Here is a 15,310-nt window from a genome sequence, read left to right on the forward strand (position 1 = left end):
ATAAGTTGAATTATACTATCTATTTTTAATTGTTTTCTAATATCTTCATTTCTTTTTTTGTCCAATAGTGTATAACTCGCAACATATCTAAGAAATTTCATTTCACCTGCTTCAATTCTTCTTTCTTCGTTTTTCTTTAGAACCCAAGATTCGCAGCCGTACAGAAGGGACGGAATTGCCATTACTTTGTAATATTTGATTAATGTTTCCTTTCTCACTTTCTTTCCCAGTGTCCTACGTATCGTTCCACAAAAATAGTTGAATTTATTTAATTTTTCCTCGATTTCACATTTTTACTACGTGTTATTGAACAACCTAAATATGTAAAAGTGTTGATTTGAATAATTTCGAGGGAAAAATTGTTCCGGGGCCCGGTATCGTACCCGGGACCTTTGGTTTAACGTACCAACGCTCTACCAACTGAGCTACCCGGGACCTCTACCAGACACCGATCCAACTTTTCCCTCTATATCCACAGACCTCAAAGTGGGCTGACAACCGTCAAGCAACCAACGTTGAGAGCACACTATCTCTGTGTGACTTTATTTTATTTATTTATTTATTTATTTATTTATTTATTTATTTATTTATTTATTTATTTATTTATTTATTTATTTATTTATTTATTTATTTATTTATTTATTTAAATTTAAATATACAGAATACCGAATATAATTACAAAACAAACAAGAGAAATAGAAATAAAATAATACAAGCAATATTAAAAGAAGATACAGTAGTATTAACAAAATTTGAGACCGAATGAGCAGCGCTCGTGCTCGGTCGCAGTTCAGATTTAATATTAAAATAAATAATAATAATAATAATAATAATAATAATAATAATAATAATAATAATAATAATAAAAATAAGTAAGTAAAATAAAATAGGAACTAAAATATAATTACAGCGGCAATGGAATTATATAATATAATATTAACACTAGAGAAGAATAATATCGCACGTGATAAGTAGGCCTAACATATATTTCAAAATTATAGAATACAAATATAATATAGGTTGATTAATTCATACACATAGGCTATAAATTTATTTAATCAAATTGAAGATATTAACGCGTTTCTAATTTTCTTGTTATATGTTAGTGGGTTACATGTTAGAAGTTCTGGGTGTAATTTAGTTAAAGCATTGTACAACCGAGGGCCAAAATTTATGCTATGCTTTAGACCAGCAGATGTGAGACATTTAGGTTCTACTAATGTTGAATTAATATTTCGTCTTGTGTCATAATTGTGTGTCTGTAATACAAACTTATTACGATTTTTATGATAAAATTTTAACAGCGTATACTTAAAAATTTGTTCAATATTAAATACATTAAATTCAGAATAAATAAATTTAGTTGGATAATCGAAACATTTCTTCAAACAAATTTTAATTAATCGTTTTTGTAGTAAATTTAACGGACTAAGATTAATTTTTGTACTTCCACCCCAAACAATTATACCATATTGAATGATAGACTGAATAATGGCCAAATAAATATTTCGTAGGTAAGTAGCATCGAAGATTAACGAATTTATAAATTGTTTTACGAAGCCTCTTACAAAGATAAGTAATGTGATGAGGTCATTTAAATTCTGATTAATTGTGGTTTTCTGTTAACGAACAGTGGCGTGTATTATGCAAATCAAACTTTCAGGTATAACTCCCTGTAAAGTTGATCTGAATAATTTCGAGGGAAAAATTGTTCTGGGGCCGGGTATCGAACCCGGGACGTTTGGTTTAACGTACCAACGCTCTACCAACTGAGCTACCCGGGAACTCAACGTTGGTTGCTTGACGGTTGTCAGCCCACTTTGAGGTCTGTGGATATAGAGGGAAAAATTGGATCGGTGTCTCGTAGAGTTCCCGGGTAGCTCAGTTGGTAGAGCGTTGGTACGTTAAACCAAAGGTCCCGGGTTCGATACCCGGCCCCGGAACAATTTTTCCCCCGAAATTATTCAAATCAACTTTACAGGGAGTTATACCTGAAAGTTTGATTTGCAAGTGTTGATTTGTTCTATTGTTTTGTTCTTTATAACCAATTTCACTCTTATTGGTTAAGATCCAATAAATTCCATCGCTTTTGTTTTATTGGTCGATATTTTCATATTAAAATTTGATGCAAACAAATATCAGAAATTTACACTGAAGGAATTATACGTAATACCCACCTAATAGCTTTGAACTCTAAATATGCTATACGCTCTTCTATAGGCTTGGACTATTTTATTCCTAAGATTTATTGTGATATTTTTTGAGTACTTCGTTTGAGGTGTCCAGAATACTCCGTCTGTCCGGAGGAAAATAATTCCGAATATTGTGATCCAAATTGAAAGCTTCCCTTTTCTATAAATTTAAAGTGATAAAAACCGTTGTGCAAGCAGACTGTGTTGGATGTGGATAGTTTGATGAGCATACTGTTGTACAGAAGTCGTGATTTGCAGGCTAGCTTATGACTGCGAGAGTTTAAATGAGCCATTTGTTTCGATTTGTGAGGCATCGCACACAGAGGCTGTGACATTAGTTGTCAACGCTACGAGAGCTTTGCCCAATGTGAAATACGCCTATAAAATTAATATCAACTCGGGGACGTTTGCAGTTCACATTCCGAAGGCTATAAATTTACAGGATGTTTCAAAATTCATGTTGCTTACGTACGAAGTTCGTGGAATCGAATCCAGTGAAGGACGATTATTTTAAGTACCGGTACTGTACAATTTTTGTCGGTAAACTTTCATTACGAAGTATGAGGAATAACGAAAACATTTATATAACGAAAGTCACGTAACAGATTTTGTAAGCAACACACTTCCTACATTGAGGAAGTACTGCAAAAATGATTAAAATAACATGAAATTCGTAGAAATGAAATCCTATAAACCAGCCGTTGCGAAAATGTGACTCGCGAGCACATTTGGTTCGCAATGATAGCTATGCATTTCTCTTGCTTCCTACCTCCCCCAACTCCCACCCTCTCGCTCACTGGAGTCAAACTCCGTTTCATTTGCATTTGTCTCTGACCTGCGAGTGACGTATCGTCGCAATGTCTCTCTCGAAACCATGTACCTCTACGAAACCGAAAGTTTCAAGTAGGATGGGAGGACGCATTTTTTTCTGCCAATATGGTGAGATTATTAAATGTATGATTTGTTCACAAGTATTACGAGGAAAACGGTTGTATAACATAAAACGACATTATACTAATGTCACTCATGAAACATTAAAAGGTTGTGTTATTATTATTATTGTTATTTATTATTATTATTATTATTATTATTATTATTATCATCATCATTATCATCTCTGTACGTCGATCTTTTATCAGCAGATGTACAAATAATGCGGTTAGATCTTAAATTTAAACTCACAGATTTACAATGTGATGTTAAATGAAAGCTAGATATAAGGACTTGACAAATGTTGAAGTTTTCAAATCTTTGCCAATAAATAAATATCCGAAGCTTCGTTCTTTCGCTTGCTCTTTTGAAGCAATGTTCGTTACAACTTACGTTTGTGAACAATTATTTTCAACAATGAAAATAGTAAAAACCAAATTTATATCACGACTGACAGACAAATACCTTCGTGATCAACTACGACTGGCAGTAAGTGACATAATTCCTGATTTTGAAACTCTGTCGCAGAGACATTCTGAAGACAGTTAATTTTAGGTTGTGATAATGTGTCCTATGTTTTTTTTATCATTTCTTCCTTCGTTACACGTACTAAACTTTAGTTTGTAGCCTTATACTGTATAAAAATATGTTCAAGTGCTTGACTTAAGAAAAATGAAAATCCGTTAATAAGTCAGACAGTTGCTTCACTTCCCCTTCGGGTGTCCGCCTCCCTCCATAGGTGCTGTACACTTTGCAGGTTATACAATGGCTCGGCGCACGATCACATTTTCGCCACGGCTGAAACAGTGAAACAGAAGCAAGATAACCATTTTAAGGGGGTTGATGAGTGAAATTTCTATTTTATACATTTTTCAAGCTACGTCCTTGATCTTTTGTACACATAATTACAGTGTCAGAGATAATGATGTGGTGAAGTTTCATTTCTGTGCGTCATTTAGTTTCTGAGTTATTAAAAAATTGAAAAATTTGTATAATTCAAAATGAAATTTGTCGCTCAATTTTTCAGTAAAATGTTGAGCTTTTTTTGCAAGACCAGTGGCATATTTAGTGAAACATCAAGCATTAGTTTTTTTCCCTATATCTTTACTAGAGAAGGGAGAGATTTTTATAACCACTGCATACATAACAATAGAAATTTTCCAGTGCTACTACAAATATTTCATTTTTTATTTCAAAAAGTATTTATTTAATCATAAACTCAACGACCTATTTTGTTAACTACAGTATATAGAACATGCAGTAAAAGTTTCATGTTCATAGTATCAAAATTATAAGAGCTTTTATACTTCGAACCTGAGGAAATGTACTGAAAAAAGTGTGACAAAATAGCCTGTCAATTTTGCATGGAATTAAAATTCAAGGGTGTAGTCTAAGGCTGGGAAGCAGTCTCTCCAGAGAGCTTACCCTCTCTCCTTACCTTAGCTGCTTTTATGCAGACTGCTCTACTTACAATACGAGTTTTCCCACCCCTGGTCTAGTCATTTATATATTGTGTAATTTGTATGCTTTCGAGAGCTGCAGATCATTGAAACTTGCTCAACATATAAATAAGATATTCCTAAATCATTTTACAGGAAATCGAAAATGCGATTTTTTGACTGGAAGTGACCGAAATTTCATCCGTCACCTCCCCCTAAAATTAATAGTATATTTTACACATAGGAAATGAATATACACTATGTACCAAAAAGTTATTGGGCATTTTTTTGCCCCTTTATAACCTCGTGGTACTACCTCTTGTTGCTATAACAGCAGCCACCCTGTCAGGCATGCTCTCCACTAGTTTATGTAGGATGTCCACTGGAATGCGTCGCCATTCCTCTTGCAACATGGCACTCAGTGAACAATGGAAGTTGGCCTCATCTCTCGAGACTTCAATCCACTGGTCCAATTCCACCCAAATGTGCTCAATGGGATTGAGATGAGGACTCTGTGCAGGCCAGTCCAACCGGTGAAGATCATTGTCTGCATACCACTGCATAGTAGCCGCCGAAACATGGGGCCAACTTCCATTGTCCAACTGAGTGCCATGTTGCAAGAGGAATGGCGACGCATTCCAGTGGATATCCTACACAAACTAGTGGAGAGCATGCCTGACAGGGTGGCTGCTGTTATAGCAACAAGAGGTGGTACCACGAGGTTCTAAAATGGCAAAAACAGTGCCCTATTACTTTTTGGTAGATAGTGTACAAAGAATAGAAAATAATCGATGTTCATATTTTTTTTACGTGATGTGATTGTCAAAGAACAGGCAACAGAAGAAAATGTGGATGGGGGGGGGGGAAGAAAAAGCATAATTATTATAACGCCTAAAAGGAATAGAAACCTCCTAATTCTTTAACGGATGACAATTAATATTATTTATTATTATTATTATTATTATTATTATTATTATTATTATTATTATTATTATTATTATTATTAAGTAATAAAATGTCAATTTTAGTTGATATATGAACCTGAGAAATCTAGAAAATTATCTAAACATTGTGTGAACTGCTACACATTTACTCTGATGCGCGTTTATGAATACCTAATCATTATCGATTTGGAATGGACAGCCTTTATCGCAGGATAGGCGTCATCATCAACAGGGTGTAGTGTCATTTGTCAACCAGTAAATGGCGAACGCCTAACTTGCAATTGCAATGTAACAACTGAACTTGAAATAGTTCCTCAAACTTTCAACTAAATAATTTTATATATATATTAATTGTAACTAGATTTTTTAACATCAAGTTCAATAGTTCTAGGTAGGATTTTTCACAAGTATAAAATACAATTCCAAGTAAATTTTAACTACGAAACTTTAAAAGTTGTTTGAGTTGTCAGGCAAACCCCTTGAATAAATACTGAATCTGAATAATTATACTATACAATTGCGAAAGTAATTAATATTTAGCATATAAAATTTATAGGTTACAGTTTTATTTATTATTTACTTACTTATGGCTTTTAAGGAATCCGGAGGCTCATTGCCGCCCTCACATAAGCCCGCCATCGATTCCTACCTGAGTAAGGTTAACCTAGTCTCTATCATATCCCACTTCCCTCAAACCGATTTAATATTATACTCCCATCTACGTCTCCACTTCCCCAAGGTGTTTTTTCCTCCGGTCTCCCAACTAACACTCTATATGCATTTCTTCATTCGCCCATACATGATCTGCCAATCTCAAACGTCTGGACTTATTGTTCCTAATTATGTCAGGTGAAGAATACAATGTGGGCAGTTCTGCATCGTGTAACTTTCTTCATTCTCCTGTAACTTCATCTCTCTTAGCCCACTGAGAAAAAAAAATACTATAATTCTGCAATTTGTCATTACTTAAAAGTACTTAAGGATATATTCATTCATTCATTCATTCATTCATAGTGTTCTGCCCAACGTCAAGTCTTTCACAGCAAACCCAGCATTCTCTTTAAATAATTTATTGTAATATACTGCTCTCCTAAATTGTCTGTCCTTATTGTGAATTCAAGCAATGGCTTTCCCAAAAAAAACGCTATGAAATATTTCATATAACACATTTTTTTTCTCGAAAAAGAAGAAAAAAACGAGCAAAATTGTATTATCTTTTTTGTTTGAAATATCTCAAAGAATAACGCCGTGAAATTAATGACATTACTTACGGTCACCCTGTAGCCTATAATTCGGACAGGTGCCTTTAAATGAGCTAACATGGATTTTTGATTAAGGGAGGACATATAGCTTTCAGTTCCGAAAAATTGGTCAAAATTTTATATATTTCGTTCTCAGCAGTGAATAACTCTGTACCCTTAAAAATGTATGTCCTCATTATACACTATTTCTGCAACAATTGTCTATTAATGTTAGATTTTGTAAAAGTTAAGTGTAATAATTAGCTATACAAAATTGTATCAACATTTCCTGCATTTAAATACCGTTTCTTTGAAAATAATTACCAAAATATCAATATTTCTTAGTTGTTTTCATTTGTTTATTTCTGAATGCCGTATTAACAACATCACAAACAATATTCTAAATATATTTAAAGAAATATTCGTTTTTAAATTCTTATTTCGTAGTCTATTTTTTTTTTAATTTTTATTAGTTAAAAATAATTTTAAGAAATAAACTTGAATGTTAAATCAATGGCTGTAAAGCAGATTTGTTCACAAGTATGAAATACAGATGCATGCAAAGATTCACTGCAGTATTTTAAAAATTGTTTCAGGATTCAGGGAAACCGTTTTTACAAATACAAGTTACGGGTAACATTTTGTACTAAATTACCATTAACAGTAGTTGATTTACCACATCTGAAAATATGATACAATTACAGAAATACTGTAGTGTATATTGAGCATATTACATTTATAGATTACAGAATTATTCATTGTTGGGGGGAAAAAATACAGAATTTCACCAAATTTTCTGTACTTAAAACTGTATGTCTCTCCATAAGTTTCCTAAATTATATACATAAGAATTAATTACGCAAAAAGAAAAGTACTAGTTTTAGTAATAACAGAATCTAACTAAATTGCATCAAATTACGTTATTTATGTGAATGAAGACATCTATGGGTGTAAACGGGATACATTGTACGGATATGTGGAGTTAATTTAATGTCCTGTAAATCAGATATTGTCGTTTATATTCAAATTAATCTTATGTGTTATTATGAAATCGGTTTGCTCGAATTTGAAGCCCACTTCTAACATTGTTAAGGTGTCTAATTATCCTGGATTCTGTGAAACACTTCCTCACGGTTGAACAACTTCTTAGACATCGGTTTGTGGGTTGCACAACTGTCGGCACGTGCTGCAGCAATATCATGGAAAGCCTAAAGGAGATGTTGCGATATCGCTTGTTCATTAGGTACAGTATGCACTTCATTTTGATATTATATTAAGTATTTAAATGGGATAAACACCTTCCTACAGCCACTCAAATTTTTGTTAGTCACTTCTGTTAATGAAATTCTAGTAATACAGTTAAGTAACTCAGTATTTGTTTTTCACTAGTATTCATTGTATCATATACAATATTATTAATCTTTTATTACTTAAGAATGATAAGCATTCCATTTCATTCCACTTTATTGTACTCTATAGTATTCCATTGTTCTATTGTATCGTGTTTGAATCTACTTTTCCCTTCTCTTAGTCTATTCCATTGTACTGTGTGTTCAATTCAAAGTGTGTCGTGACTCGCTGTATAACGTCATGTGGCTAGCCGTTGAGCCTAGAGAATTCAATGTTCCTACACTTCCGCAAAGGCGTATTACCTATGTGCCAAAGAAGTTGCCTGGCTAGTACGGCGTTCATTCTGAAGAGTACTTACCGATACGTACCGGAACGATATTGCCGGTAGTGGCAGGAATGTGAACTGTTTGGAAACACGTACTGAGGTGAGTTTTCTTCTTTATGGGGAGAGGGTTAAGACGATTACTTACGTATTTGTTGGCATTAACTCCGACGGTCAACATAGACACGGAGCATTTGATTTGTGTTGTGGAATGTTGCCGTTACCGATGATAACAAATACCCTGCGTACGATTTGCCCACACAAAATACAGTTCGAAAGAGGTTATGGTAACACACAGACCGTACAGGCCGCCATCTGTTGCTACGACGTTAAAGTTATACTGTATACGTTCTCAAGTTCAGATTGAACGTCTTGAATAATAGGCAACTTCTCTGACATAAAAGCTGAAACTCGATTCAAATCGCTGACTCACAACAGTGACGTCATGACACACTTTGAAATGAACACCCAGTATTCTATCTAAGTCATTCTACTTTGTTGTGTTAGATTCTGTTCCTATTATACAGGGTGTTCAGTAAAAGCATGCAAAAATTAAACAAGACATATAGGACGCTCTACTAAACATTTTGACACAGGGAACCTAGGGTTTATTCTATTCTGCATTGCTTTCTCTATTTCTATCTCCTATACCCTTTTCTATTCAGTTACACTTCACTTTTAGCTCAAAATTTTCTTTTCTACTCTTCTTTCTTCTTTTACAGACATGTTATTTAATTTCTTAAACTCTCTCTGCAATTATATTGTACATATACATTATTTGAGGATAGAGGTAGGTAAAAATTTTGAATGGATATATAGCACAGTCATAAAATCCTGTTTTGTGGACCCAATTATCATATCTGGAACACGAATACATTATTTATTTATTTAACCTGGTAGAGATAAAGCCATCAGGCCTTCTCTTCCCCTCTACCATGGGATTACAACTACAATATTAAGAATACAATTGAGGGGCTTAGAACAAAAAGCAGGTAAGTGACAGTATTAAAAAATGAGGTAAGTGCGTGTTGTAATAGCCCAAAAGGATGTTTGTTTGGGATAAAATCAGGAAAGTGATCACACTGTGCAGTGCTGCTATATGGGCATCAGTTCACCAAACTAGTGTATAATATTTCATTGCATGTAGAACTTTAACTGTAATTTCCTCAAAACTAGGTTTCCGTCAGTTACCTGCTTTTTGTTCTAAGCCTCTCAATTACAATTATAATTACAATTAATGTTAAATTTACAAATACAATAAAAATCAAAGTACTAAAAGATTAACTGATTAATAAAAGCTAGACAGTTTATTGTAAAAGTTAAGAAGAGAGAAATATTCCTTTTATTAATGAAGTAAAAATTAAACCTACTCTACGCAGTAAGAAAATACTTAATAAGCTTGCTTTTGAACGCTACCAAATTCCGACAGTCTCTGATGTCACTGGGTAGGGTATTCCACAAGCGCGAGAGCGAGATTGTGTATGATGATGAATACGATGATGTCTTATGTGTTTAATGATTTTACTGATAATTATTTGTCTCAAATTGATATCAAAATTTCATATTTTATTACAATCCGATATAAAGGATTTGTTGTATTATATTTTATCTTCTGCTTTTACAACTCACTTTGGATAGTCAAAGTTTTCGTAATGATGGATATGAAGTTACCAGCTTTGATAGGCCTGTAGCAGTGTAGGTTACTAGAATACTTGAGTAAGTTCGAAATTTCTACTTGTGAGATAGTATCTCTAGAACTTCGATAGTTTCGAGAATATAGCCAATTCATTCTTGCTACTTTTACAGCGCAATGAAGAAGAGTATAGAAAACTCTTTTCTGTGTAAATTTTAAACGAGAATAAGAATTGAAATATCCACTGGTTGATCATCGTCTATTCTATAGTCCTATGGCTACATTAGCTCAAACGTCAAATTTTAAGTTGTTTTATTTCGACCTGTTTGTTTTCAGCTGAAGTAGATGTTCAGATATGAAGTACCTTATGCTGGTGTATGTCACATTCTGCATCTCCAGTTGAATTTTACTGAATTTATTTTCTTGGGATAATATGAGCTTGTAATATCATGTGGAAAAATATCGAAAATTGGAAATGTTCTATGCCTGATAATGGTACGATTAACATATTTGCACTTATTATATTGTATTAACTTGTATTAATTTGAAACTTACTAGAAATAAAATAAATAAGAGAATTTCCTTAGTTTAATTGTGATGTGTCATTAAAATGAATAAATATTTATAAAATGTAAGTAATAATTCAAAGTATTTTTGAATAAAGTTAAAAATAAATATTCATGTTTATACTCTGCATATGCAATACTTTGAATTAATATCTGATTATAATGCAATATTTGTTGAATGTAGTGCACACAGTGGTTAAGCTCCATGTTTTGAAGGTTCATAGTAATTGCGATCGTTGAATCGGAACTCGCCTAAGGCAGATGAGGCAATCAGATATGAAATGGATTTCCTATGTTGCATCATATGGAAATTCGAAGTCGCGCTCACTCTATATCGTATGCAATATATTTAAAATTTGACATTTAAATGACCTTATATAAAAATCGTAAAATAAAAGAATATAAAGAAACTTTTATATTCGATATACAATAGCCTCTCGCTATTTTTTTTACATTAACGACAGTTTAATAAATGATCTTTAAATTAAAGACATCCAAGATGAATGTTATGCTCTTTCATTTGCGATTCACCCTTGACAAAACATGTTTCTTTAATATATATATATATATATATATATATATATATATATATATATATATTAGATGTGAATAGGCTTAGGGGAGAGTCGGGTAGTATCGGACATCGGGTAATATCGGACAGTGCGTTTCTTTCATCTACCACCATATGGTAGTACCTGAATTACATGGTTACGTTTCTCTATGCGACATCACAGAAACGTAACCATGTCAATCAGGTACTATCATCGTGTGGTAGATGAAAGAAACTCACTGTCCGATATTACCCGCTGTCCGATACTACCCGACTCTCCCCTACGTCTCTAAGTAGGGTCCAGTATTAGGGCGGTTCCGGACAATTCGCCACAGAAAATTGGTAACTGAGACAATTGGCCACAGAAAATTTGTAATAGGGACAATTCGCCACAGATAGACAATTCGCCACAAATAGACAATTCGCAACACACAGACAATTTGCCACAAATAGACAATTCGCCACAAATAGACAATTCGCCACAAATAGACAATTCGCCACAAATAGACAATTAGCCACAGATAGACAATTTGCCACACTGCGGTATAAAGATAAATCCATGACTTCCAGAAGCTCTATATTGTGCGAATGGATACAGATATTAATAATTGTAGATTCCACTAAGTATGTAAATTGCTATGTCATGAAATTTGGCTTCAACTCCATTCTTATTTTCTCTAAGTCTCGTGTACATGTAGCCAAGATAAATTAATTTGTCAGAGCCGCTTTCTGATTTTGTGAAGCGAATTTCTTCCGCTATAGTTCCGAATTAGTTTACAGCTTCTGGATTTGTCTTGTGTTACCATAGGAATATATTATAAATTGTTGCGAATTTGAGTATTACCTTCATAATATATATTACAAGTTGTAGCGAATTTTAGTATATGGCCAATTGTCTTTCACACGAATTTTAATGTGTGGCTAATTGTCTTTGATACAAATTTCAATTATGTGGCGAATTGTATTTGATACGAATTTCAATTATGTGGCGAATTGTCTTTGATACGAATTTCAATTACGTGGCGAATTGTCTTTGATACGAATTTCAATTATGTGGCGAATTGTATTTGATACGAATTTCAATTATGTGGCGAATTGTCTTTGATACGAATTTCAATTACGTGGCGAATTGCCTTTGATACGAATTTCAATTACGTGGCGAATTGTCTTTGATACGAATTTCAATTATGTGGCGAATTGTATTTGATACGAATTTCAATTATGTGGCGAATTGTGTTTGATACGAATTTCAATTATGTGGCGAATTGTCTTTGATACGAATTTCAATTATGTGGCGAATTGTCTTTGATACGAATTTCAATTATGTGGCTAATTGTCTTTGATACGAATTTCAATTATGTGGCGAATTGTCTTTGATACGAATTTCAATTTCGTGGCGAATTGTCTTTGATACGAATTTCAATTACGTGGCTAATTGTCTTTGATACGAATTTCAATTATGTGGCTAATTGTCTTTGATACGAATTTCAATTATGTGGCGAATTGTCTTTGATACGAATTTCAATTACGTGGCGAATTGTCTTTGATACGAATTTCAATTATGTGGCGAGTTGCCTCTGTGGCTAATTTTCTGTGGCGAGTTGTCCCCAACCCGTGCTAGGGTGCGATCCCAGAAAGTCAACCGAAACATTTTCAGGCGAAGATTATCGCGTCAGTAATTCCTAAACTACAATACATATTCCAAAGAATAAATAGCAATCGACAGATGAAACACAAATGTATAGCCTACAATGTGACCTTGAGTTGGAGCGGGTGACATCATTTAGCGATATTCAGGAAGGGGAGGGTGAATTTCAAGCACGACTTGATGGAAAGCGCGGCAACCGAGGCAGTATACCTCGAAAATTCGAAGCGATAGAACGTTCACAGTGGTGTTAACTTTTATGAAACCAGGCTACAATATCAATCGAGCAACAATTAAATTGGAAAAATTCGCGAGTTTATTTCGGTGAAGAGCGAAAATTCACAATATCGAGGCATATGTAGCGTAAGAGGGAGTAAGCGTTATAAGCTACGGCTAACAAACGATAGTACGATGGTTACTATAGCAACCGATGTTTCCTCTCAATGCATACGTGATGGCTACTGCCAAGAGTTCCAGGGTATCTGGAAGGAAGACAGTGATTTAAACAGTGAAGTATTCACGAATATAACTTCTGACTACCATGACTGTTCTTTTTTATTTCTTCTGTGTATTTTCCTCTCTTCCTTTTCATCTTTGCTTTTATAATATTTATTTCACCTTTTCTTTCTATTTCTCTTTCTTATTACTTTCATTTTCAATCCATTTATTTCTCTTATATTCGTCTCTTTCAATTTCTTTGTATATTCCTTTTCTTTTTCGCTGTATTTCCTTATAACTTGCCCTTCTCTTATATTCGTCTCTTTCAATTTCTTTGTATATTCCTTTTCTTTTTCGCTGTCTTTCCTTATAACTTGTCCGTCGAAACTTTCTTCTTCATTCATTTAACCTTTCAGTATGATTCCAATTCTTAGCATAAGATGAAACAGAATATCAAGTTGACAACTGACATGGTTCGAACTAGTGTCTTGCAATGTTCGAAATTAAGAGGGGATATCAAGATACTACAAACTTATATTAATATTATTATCTCTGATAACGAATTTGAAACCCGTCATGTGCGGCAGGAATCACACCGACAACTGAATTGCGGCGAGAGGTGACAGACCAGTAGTGAGTGATTTCATAATCAGAGTGCACGGTGTATCACAGTAGCAATGCCCAAGAAAATCGAGCCTTTTTTGGAGGGGTACATAACAACCCTTTCCGATGCTAAATACAGTTACGTGAAAATAATAGGATCCTGCAAGAAACGTGGTTTCGTTATTTCCAAGAAAGGCATCTTGTGAGTACCTAATAAGACTCGGAAAGCTCGGATGGGATTAGTTCCAGAGTCGAAAAAGCAAGGAAATCCACCCCTAGTCACAAGTCTCCGCACCCCATGAGATGATACAAATTAATTCCATTCGAGTTTTACCAATCTTATAAAGTACACAGAAGATGCCTTTCTTGGAAATAACGAAACCTCGTTTATTGCAAGCTTCTTTTATTTTTACTTAACTGTACTTGTCATCCGAATGGGTTGTTATGTACCCCTCCCAAAAAGGCTCGATTTTCTTGGGAATTTCTGCCGTGCAATCTATGAGATCACTCACTACTGGTCTGTCACCTCGCGCCACAGTTCAGCTGTCGTGTGACTCCTGATGCAGATGATGTCATTCAAATTCGTTATCAGAGATCGAAAACAACCGTGTAAAACCATCGTAACGACACGGTTGTACCTTACATCTTGCTAATACAAATTTTCAATGAAACATGATGTTGAACAGCTAAAACTGCTATCAATAGAAATTCATTTCCTGAAATTTTCTCCCCACGAAAAGTACTGGAATCGTTCCCGTTCTCTCATAAAATTTCCAGCAACTTTCAGAACCTAAAGAAGTTATAAACCATGGCACGTCAGATCGTAAAGAATACCATGAATTCTGCAGTTTCTATCCTCTTAAATGATTTAGAATCTGCGCCTAACACGATATGCAGAACTCAGAAATCCTTCACTTCTTAAATTTATAATATGAAAGAAATTTCATTTTATTTCTTTTTGTAGGATTGGAATTAATTTCTATCTTCCATAGAGTGCGTTTCTTTTGCTACATAAAATGAGGTTTCTTTCTTCTCCGTCTGCAAGTTATTCTGTATGACAAGACAATTTTATTGAGGGAGGCGATTTCTTAAAGTTGATGTGAACTGTACTGCCTTGCATGTTGACGTGTGTAAGGCTGAGTCGGCTAAATGCTATAAGGAAGCCACGAGGGAAATCAAAAGTTATATGTAGCGAGGTCCATCCTCTTCAAAATACAGCCAGCTCCCGTGGTTTCAACAAGACATTTCAAGTAAATTGGTTCCCTGCAACCAAACTGTCTAATCTAACTTTGCATTTATTTCCAATACGTATAACATTAAATAAAACATGAAACCTTCTTGTATATGCATAATACTTTTCCGATAAGCATGATAACTTTTTAGTCTTCGATGTATGCATATGTTTAAACTACTGGGTGTTCATTTCAAATTGTGTCATGACGTCACTGTTGTGAGTC

At 34.1% G+C, this 15,310-nt stretch overlaps 1 protein-coding gene and 1 non-coding gene across 4 annotated transcripts in view; both read left to right on the forward strand.

The window, feature by feature from the left end:
- Positions 1-15,310, forward strand: part of LOC138713714 (dipeptidase 1-like) — a 1,576,476-nt gene that overhangs the window by 774,402 nt on the left and 786,764 nt on the right. The gene's annotated exons all lie outside the window — the stretch shown is intronic.
- On the forward strand, positions 1,871-1,943 carry TRNAN-GUU (transfer RNA asparagine (anticodon GUU)). The gene has a single exon. It is a non-coding gene; the product is annotated as a tRNA-Asn (tRNA).

Source organism: Periplaneta americana, chromosome 14 (genome assembly GCF_040183065.1).
Source record: "Periplaneta americana isolate PAMFEO1 chromosome 14, P.americana_PAMFEO1_priV1, whole genome shotgun sequence".
Lineage (NCBI taxonomy): Eukaryota > Metazoa > Arthropoda > Insecta > Blattodea > Blattidae > Periplaneta > Periplaneta americana.